This window comes from Theropithecus gelada, chromosome 3 (genome assembly GCF_003255815.1).
Source record: "Theropithecus gelada isolate Dixy chromosome 3, Tgel_1.0, whole genome shotgun sequence".
Lineage (NCBI taxonomy): Eukaryota > Metazoa > Chordata > Mammalia > Primates > Cercopithecidae > Theropithecus > Theropithecus gelada.
This window is the reverse complement of record NC_037670.1, coordinates 20,349,671-20,359,268: the sequence shown is the minus strand read 5'-3', so window position 1 is coordinate 20,359,268 and position 9,598 is coordinate 20,349,671.

Below are 9,598 nucleotides of genomic sequence, written 5' to 3'. Positions count from 1 at the left end.
GCTACTCCAGAGGCTAAGGCAGGAGAATTGCTGAGGAAGGACCTTAGAGGTGGAGGTTGCAGTGAGCTGAGATCGTGCCACTGCACTCCAGGCTGGGCTACAGTGCGAGACTCGGTCTCAAAAAAAAGAAAAAAGAAAGAAATTAATCTGAAAAAGCATGGCCACAGTTTCTTTCACTAAAATAAATACAAGCTCTTGCACCTAAAACTAGCATTCAGTCTATTTCTAAAGGAATGTGACAAGTACTGTACAAGTCACTCAAAATAAGCAGGACGCAGCCCTCTTCTTTACACAGCTTGCTACGGAGTGGGATGACAGGACCTATGGGTCTGTGCTGTTAGGGACAATGGAGCTCAGGTCTGAGGACAATTAGGATTCCAAGTCCTATTTCTGGAAATGACATCATCAGTTTGCAGTTTCTTGCACTTTTGATGGCTGACTCAATTTGGAGTCAGGCCTGAGCAGAGGGGTCATTTGGCTTCTTGGATCAGCCTTGACCCTCACTTAGAATCTGCAGCTGCTCACATGGTCACCTTGGGAAGCTCCCGGAGGCCGGGAATGCTGAAAAGAGAGACTCAGACGCCCACCGCTCTCCCAGGGCCGGCCTGAGAGGTCCACACAGAAAGGCTCAGCCTTTCGGTTTGGCTTCTCACAGGAGCTCATTTACCACCAAGGAGCTTTCTGTGGCTGGAGGAAATGAGATTCTTACAGAAACGCCAGCTGGCTGGCGAGCTGAGAGTGCCTGCGGGGGGCTAAGGATTGACCTCCAGGCTGCTGTGGCCGAAGCATCCAGGCCCCCAGCTCGCCCCAGCCTGGCCTGCTCAGACCCTCTTCCAGTTCCCCACACATCGTTCCTTGGTCTTCCCACAAAAAATGCAGCCCTAGAAACCGCAACGAGCTCGAGAGGTAGGGTCCTATTGCACCTGAAGGGCCTCAAAGCCCCACCCAGGGTGCCTGTCAGTCACACTCAGACACTGGCTCATAAGGAGTGGGCTGGCCCAGAGAACAGCCCAGGTCACTGGAAAGAAGTGTGAATCGAAAACCAGTCAGTGCTCCAGAAATCTGAATGAGACAGAAGGTGGGAGATGAGTTGCAGGTGGGCCACGCTCCTCATGAAGAGACGTTAAGCTGTGCAAAGGGGACAGGGAGGACTCCCACCTTAGAGACTGCTCCTGGCGCACAGAGCAGTCTGGTTCAGATGGCCATGCTGATGGCAGAACCTCGTGACCAAAACAAGGTTATCTTCCCAGCCACGCCATCCCCAGCTCATGCCGAGAAGGTCACGTGCTACAGCAGAGCCCAGCAACTGCCTTTGGGGCCTGTGGCCGCCGTGTGCGCGTCTCGTGTGTCTGGGGCCCCAGCTCCAGTGGGCATAGGCGACAAGAGAGTCACAGGCCCGTGGCTGGGGACAGAGGCCTCCTGGGGTCTGCATGAGGCAGCACCTCTCCAGTTCAGGAAAGCTGTTTTAGCCCAAGGGGGTGAGGGGTGCAGAGTTGGCTTTTAGTATTGTTTTTAATATTAATGAAGTCAGAGATAGATGAGCTTTGTACAGAAGGAGCAGGGTTGCATAAAGTCACTCACTGATGGAACACTGCCTGTCCGCTCTGCTCCAGGTGTGGGGCCTGCCCCTGCCAGAGAGGCCCCCAGGAGCCTCCCTCGGTCCTTATCCTCAGCAAGTTCATTATAGAGTGGGGAGGACCAGCATTGTTGCGGCGCACAGGGTGCAAGCCTTGGGGACAGCTGTACGGCAGCCTCCTGGGAGGCCCCAGGCTGAGGGATTTGCAGGCACACTCCCATCCTCCCAGTTAATCCCCAGCTTTCAGGCTGCTCGTTGTCAACTTCATTTGATAAATGAAAAATCTGTGGCTTGGGGAGGAGACACAGGCTGTCCAGGGCCACACAGCAGGCACCACCGAGGCATGCTGGGGGTCTCAAGGACCTGGGGAGGAGCTCCTGGGTATGCTCCAGGGATCCAGGGATTCAAGGAAGACGTGACCGTGTAGATGACACTGTAACAAATCTTAAAGAATAAGGTGACCAAGGGGTGGAGAAACGGAGGGACATTCTTCTCCAGTGAGACAATGTGCAAAGTCAGGAAAGTGACAGCAGAGTATCTGGTGCCTTCAGGAGTGGGGACAAAAGCTACAGGGACCAGACAACAGAGGCAGGCATGCCACCCACCCAGGGGTCCTGAAAAAGCCCAGGCAGGCCACCCTGGGGGCCATAGGAAGCCCAGACATGCTATCCCAGGGGACCAGGGAAGTCCAGGTGTGCCACCCCCCTAGGGGTCCTGAAGAAGCCCAGGCATGCCACCCTGGGGGGGGCCACAGGAAGCCCAGGCAGGCCACCCTGGGGGGTGCATGGGAAGTCCAGGCGGACCATCCCAGAAGCCATGAGAAGCCCACATGTGCCACCCTGGGAGGCTAGTCCCCAATGAGGCCAAGCAGGGACATGACAGGGACGGATGAGCACAAGAGAAAGATCCCTGAGGAAGTGCAGGAGGAAAGGATGGAGAGGGAGGGGGAAGCCAGAGACCCAGAGGCCACCAAAATGCACCAAGAAAGAAGGCTAGGTGGCCCTGACCCACCAGCTTCCCACAGAGGCACTTGCTGTCCACAAGCAGGGAGTCAGAGCGGCCAGCAAATGCCCCCTCATGAAGTGCCACAACTCCACACCACAACCGCAAAATGACAAGTACTTGCCCAGCCCCAGAAGGCCAGAGCACCACTTCGCATCTACACGGATCTGTTCTTTCCTATCCAGCCACTTCTGAGAAACTGGGAGGATGCTGCTTTGCCCTGGCTAATTTTCTATCCCTTTCACTTCCCCTTTCTCTCAGTTTGTGGCAAAAATAACCTCACCGCTCAAATTTTTTGGAAATAAATTTTGTTTTAAAGCCTAGGATCCCACCACTCTAAACACTTCATATCCCAAATCGTTTCAGCTCTGCTGGATTTCACAAAGCCTGACGCTGGTGTGCAAGCTCGGTGAGCGGGGAGGCTCTGTGCGCGGGTGGATGGCCAGGCCCGGCAGGTGGCATGCGCTCAACAAGTGGGCCGTGGGTGCACATGGACAGGCAGCTAGCGTGCAAACGCCCCTGCCGTCTCTGCAGTCACCAGACGTGGCAGAAGCCTCTCCCTCGGCCTCTGTCCCCTCGTCATAGTCACCGTCCTCAGTGCTCCCCTCTGTCAGCATGCCACAGTTTCCTTTCCCAACCTGGGGAAATCTAGGTCACTTCTTTCTTATTCTTTTCATTTTAATTTTCTATTATAAATGATGCCTCCTTTCTGGGCTGACGAGAAACCCAGAATACCTACAGGAAAAGTGGCACAGTTTTGATTACTTACATGAGGAAAGTTAAAAGACAAGCCACAGACTTGGAGAAAAGAGTTGCAAAATACATAACAGCCAATGGGTTACTACCCTTTACATAGAAGGAGCTTGTAAAAATCAATAAGAAGATGTTAAAATGGAAAAAAGGGCAAAGAACACAAACTCACTGTCGAGGCAGCGGGTAATAGACACAAGCAACATCTTGTCTCGCTTATAAACACAGAAATGAAAATCAAAACAAGATCCTTCCCTCCCTACACTGGAAAAAATAAACATGACTAAGTCTCTCTTATTTTGTTGAAAGTGTGGTGAAAGGATCCTCTCGTGTTATGATCGTGGGAGTATAATAAATTGGTCTAACCAATTTGGAGGGCATTTTGGCAAAATTAAAAAAAAAAAAAAAACGTAAATATGCTTTTACCAGCACACAAAGGTGTAAAAAACACACTTTTGACCAGGCGCAGTGGCTCACGCCTGTAATCCCAGCACTTTGGGAGGCCAAGGCAGGCGGATCACCTAAGGTCAAGAGTTCAAGACCAGCCTGAACAACATGGTGAAAATCCGTCCCTACTAAAAATACATAAATTAGCTGGGCATGGTGGCAGATACCTATAATCCCAGCTACTCGGGAGGCTGAGGCAGGAGAATCACTTGAACCCGGGAGGTGAGGGTTGCAGTGAGCCGAGATGGCGCCATTGCACTCCAACCTGGGCAACAGAGCGAGACTCCGTCTCAAAAACAAAAAAAACACTTTTACCCATAAATCTTACTTCCAAAAATCAACTCCAAAGAGCAGCAACACAACCAACAAAGGATATGGATGTGGGTGTTTGTTCACACTGTTTACAACAACATCATATTGGGAAAATCCAAACACCCATAACACCAGAAGCTGGCCAGGAGTCAGAAGCACACGGGCGTCAGGGGTCTGCTGGTCCATGGTAAGAAGGGACGGGTCTCCATTTTCTTTTTCTTTCTTTTTTTTTTTTTTGAGATGGAGTTTCACTCTTGCTGCCCAGGCTGGAGTGCAATGGCACGATCTTGGCTCACTGCAACCTCTGCCTCCCGGGTTCAAGAGATTCTCCTGCCTCAGCCTCTCGAGTAGCTGGGACTACAGGTGCCTGCCACCACACCCAGCTAATTTTTGTATTTTGAGTAGAGATGGGGTTTCACCATGTTGACCAGGATGGTCTCAATCTCTTGACCTCATGATCCGCCCGCCTCAGCCTCCCAAAGTGCTGGGATTACAGGCATGAGCCACCACACCTGGTCTCCATTTTCTCTACAAGAAGAGGGACTTTGCCTTTTCTACCACATCGTTTGAAATATTTACAGCTAGTAATAATTTTGCAATGACCAAGACCATAAAAAGAAACAGGTGGAGAGTATGTAAATCAAATACTACTACGACGGACACGGAAGTGAGATCTTTGTGCCAGCGTCTTCTCCTTTCACACGAAGGTCAAGGGCAGACCATCTGCCTGTCTGTTTATTGATCCCATCTTGTCTGTCTCCCCAGAGAATGACAGCTTCCTCAGGTCAAAGTCACCCCCTTCCTCTGATTCTTGGTGCATCCCGCCCAGTGGTCATCCTGGAGAGCTCGTCGTGGTAGGTTCATTATACACGTACAAGACAGGTTGATTCCTCTTGGTGTTCAGTGGTGCACCTTTCAGAAGGTAAAGCTCTTACCTCTGCCCCTCTGATTTATTTTAATTCTCTCCCATAAGGTTTCCAGGGTCCAGAGGGCTTAAACTCCTTTTCACAAGCCCTGCCCGGTGCCTGGTCTACAGCAAGCAGGTGCTGAATGCATTTTGCTTGTTTGATAAATTGATTTTTCCCCAACCCCGTGTACCATCCCCAGCTCAGAAGAGGTGGTGGAGGAAGTGACTGGAGTCTTTTCAGAATAGTTACGAGAAATGCTGGTTGGACCCAAGAGAGAAAAGGCAGATGACGCCCACGGGCACTGGTTCAGTAGCTGCCACTGACCATGGCTCTGACCTGCCAGGCCAGAATGGCTGCTGGGAGCACGTGCTGGGAGCTGCTGGCTGTGGTAGGACACACCGCCTGGACAACTTCTTCTGCCTCTGGGAACCCCCTTTAGACTTTTCCGAAGTGCTCGGACTTTGCTTCCCAGGATTCCAATCTCATGGGAGGGTGCTCACTCTTCAAGGACAGGCCAGACCCTTCCCTTCTCCTCATGTGGCTTTGCTTGGCCCTTTCTTGCTGGAGACAGCGAGCTGGCCTGGGACCTGGAGACCAGCAACCAGCTCCTCACTCCGTGGTCTTAGCCCTTCTTCCGGGCTCAGCTCCTCTGATTTTCAACTTGGCTCTGATGCCCTAATTTGAAACTCCCCTTTGGTGTAATTTTTTTGGGAATTAAAGAGCTCTGCATGCAGGAATGAGCCTGCGTGCACCCTGGAAGGTACCAGAAGAAGGTGCAGTCTGGGCAGAGGGTGGAGGCAGAGGCTGGACCCACTCGGCTCTTGGGAGCCCTGGGGCTTGGCACCTCCAGAATCTCCTCCATCTCCAGCATCCTTCTCCCACACGGGCAGAATCTCACACTCTGTCTGAAGTTTTCAGACAATTGGAAACGTCGCTCGTGCATATGTGAACTCAGTCACCACGTTCCCCAAAGAACCAAGGCCTGAGCTGAGGAGTATTCGACCACACCCAGGGTCCCCAGCCTAGTCCCCGGCCTGGTCCCCACTCAGGGTCCCCAGCCTTGTCTGGGGTCTAGTCCCCACTCAGGGTCCCCCAGGGTCCCCACCCAGGGTCCCCAGCCTGGTCCGTGGCCTGCCTGGCAGAGGCAGGAGGTTTCCTTCATTTTTACCTTGATTCAGAGGAACCGACATTGGCAGCATTCCTGGCAGCCGGGCCAAGAGCAGGGATGCAGGTTTAGGATACCAGGAGCCCCTGGGGCTGATGTGGGGGGCATGGAGCAGGCGCCACTTCTGGAACCTTCCCCACCAAGGCTGTCCAGGACCAAGGAACATGACTGCAGGCAGAGCCGGGGGAAGGAGGGCAGAGAAGAGGCACAACGTCCGCCTAGGAAACAGGCACAAATGAAGACCCCACAACCTCCAACTTGGATGCAGAGTCAACTATTCCTCACCACCTGCACAGGTGAGGTCTGTGTGTCCACCTGGCCAGCCCAGGACACCCAATAGCTGGGGACGTGCTGTCTTCGGGGGAGTCTGCGAGGTGCCTCTGGATGCGACCAGCGTTTGCAGTGGTGGACTGTGGCAAGCAGATGCCTCCCCGTGTGCATGGGATCATGTAACCCCTCGAAGGCCTGAAGAGAACAAGAAGGCAGGAGAAGGAGGAATTGCCTCTTTCTTCCTGCCTGCCTGCTTGGGCTGGGACACTGGCCTTCTCCTGCCCTGGGACTGGGTCCTCACCATCAGCTCCCGGCTGGGACACTGGCCTTCTCCTGCCCTGGGACTGGGTCAACACTGTCAGCTCCCGGCTGGGACACTGGCCTTCTCCTGCCCTGGGACTGGGTCCCCGCCGTCAGCTCCCAGCTGGGACACTGGCCTTCTGCCCTGGGACTGGGTGCCCACCGTCAGCTCCCGGCTGGGACACTGGCCTTCTGCCCTGGGACTGGGTGCCCACCGTCAGCTCCTTGGGTATCAGGCCCTCAGGCTTACACTGGAGCCACACCACCAGATTTCCCGGGGCTCCGGCTTGCAGGCGGCAGCTGGCAGGACTTCTCAGCCTCCGTCCTCATGTGAGCCAACTCCTCACTATTGATCTGCTTCTCTGAAGGACCCCAACACACCTGACCGTGGTTCAAGCCCTATCACGCTTTGCAAAGCTGGCTGCAGCTGCTGCTCACTGGCCTCCCTGCCCCGCCCCTTCCATGCACCCTCCTCCAGCAGCCAAGAGGAACCTGTGAAAACCCGCGTCAGACCACAGCCCTCTGCACTGCCTTCCGCAAGGCATGCAGTGGAGGAAGAGTGAGCTCAGGTCATTCGTGTGACCACGTGGGGCTGCCCCATCACCTCTCTGACCTCACAGCCCACTCCGGTACCCCAGAGCCCACTTCCTCCCTCCACTCTGGCCACACAGCCTCCTGCATGAGGCGGCTTCTGTGCCAGAGGTCCCTCCCTCTGACACACACAGGCTTCTTGCTCCTAATGCCCATGAGGTCCTTCCTCCTATGTGACCTTTTGCCTGGCCACTTTCTCTAAAATTCCAACTCCTCCACACTGCACGTTCTATCTCCCCTTCCCCGCAGGATTTTTCTGTTTTAGAGATAGGGTCTCACTGTGGATTTTTCTTCTTTGCCCTAATTTTTATGCAACACCCTACACATTCTATTTATTTATACTATCGTGTCTGTCTCCCCCAGAGAATGCCAGCTTCTCTGGCCAGGGATCTCTGCTTATTCTGTTCACTACTGAATCCCCAGCGCCCAGAACAGCACCCAACACGCAGGAATGAGATTGTTGATGAACGGAAGACCGCATTGCTCCATGGGGATCTGGGAGAGGAAAAGGTTCCTCTCTGGGCAGCTGCTGCAGCCCCATCGATCCAGTTTCTATACAGCAGTCCAGTCCAGCTCCTAAGAGTGCAAAATAATGATAGATGCGATTATTCTTCTGAGCACAGAATCAGTCAGGCAGTGTGAGGGCCAGCCTGCACTGGCGCTGGATGCACACAGAGTCTTCTGAGACCGGGGAACTGCCCTGTAGAACCACCCCCCATGGGTGGCCACTCGTCCTTCTGGGGCTCTTGGAGGAAATGGTTACAGAAGACTAGGCCAGATGACAATAAGGGATGGAGAATAACTAAGTGGCAAGCCAACGAGCCATCTGCTGATAAGAACTCCATGCCAGGCGGCACACGCGGCCCCAACAGCACAGTCTCTGGATTAGCCCAAATAGTGCTGGAACATTTGACAACAAATTGAACTACTAGTAATAGTGCTCACTTCAATGAGCTCGGGACACAGTATCCCCATGGCGAGTCAGGTGTCCCACTGTAACCACCCAGCTGGGCCCCCCCACCCCAAAGGCCTCCAGGCTGTCCCCTTCTCACCCCTGTCACTTGAAAAGCACAGCTCATGGTGCCCAAGCTCTGACACAGACTCCACTGGAGCTGTGGGCAGGGGGTGCCAGGCTATCGAGTTCCAAGCTGTTGTTCTTTGGGAGCACGCCCCCCGCCATGAAAGCAGGTGGGAGACATAAAGTGACACAGGATGGACTGGCCAAAGGCTGAGGGCAACCACTTACCTCACAGGACGATGCCACTCCCACGGACAGGCAGGAAGCCCTCACCTTCCGCAGGACCCCAGCTGCCACCAGGGCTCCAGGTGGCCCTGGGGGTGTCTGTAAAGCCTGTGACCATCCACCAGGTGGAGACCAGGCTGGCCAAGGAAGGGAGAGGAAGTGACCACTGGCCCTGGCACTGGCTGGCCGGCTCCAGCAGGCCCCAGCGGGGAAGGAGGAGCCTGTGTGCACCAGACTCTCTCAACAAGCAGCACTCAGACACTCAACAGATGGAAAGCGGTGGCTTGGAACTCACTTCCAACGAAACAATAGCACATGCTCCGGCTGGCTTTGATACTTGCTTCCAAAGGCGACATGCACCCAGGGCCAGGACCACGGCATCTGAGCCTCCTCCCCCAGCCGCCAACCCCATTCCCACTGGAGGAGCCCAGGAGAACTGGGGGCGGCCAAGGCAGCCCCTTCTGTGCTCTGCAGATCCAGGGGATGCCCACAGCCCCCTTCCCCTCCCGCCTTTCCCACACTCCCTGTAGCAATTCACACAAGGGGGTAGGGGACGAACATGCAGAACCCAGCAGATAGCTTGTGGCGGGGTAATCCTCGGTCCGGCCCCATACAGGACAGAAATAAAATCGCCATTTCAGCTCTGGGCGCAGCTGGAGGAGGCTTGGGAAAGCAGTGGGTGAACAAGAAGGAACTTTTCCCGTTTTCTATTCAAATGAAATGAGGGTGGCGGTCGCAGCGAGGACAGAGGAGCGAGGGGAGTTTTCCCGGCGGGGCTGCGGGGTCCACAGCGCCGCTGCCTCGCTCAGCCCAGCGCTGGCTTAGGAGTGACGGACCGCGTGGGGAGGCGACGGCTCCGGGCCGAAGGGGTCGCTCAGGGCTCTGCACAGCTATCCAGGGGGCATCGGGAGATAGGCGGCCGACAGGGGGCTGGAGTCAAGGGAAGAAGAAAGAGGGGGAAGGGAGGTGAAGGGAGTGAAGAGGAGGGGAGAGAGGAGAGACGGGGGGGGGGGGGGGGGGGGAGGGGGGAGGGG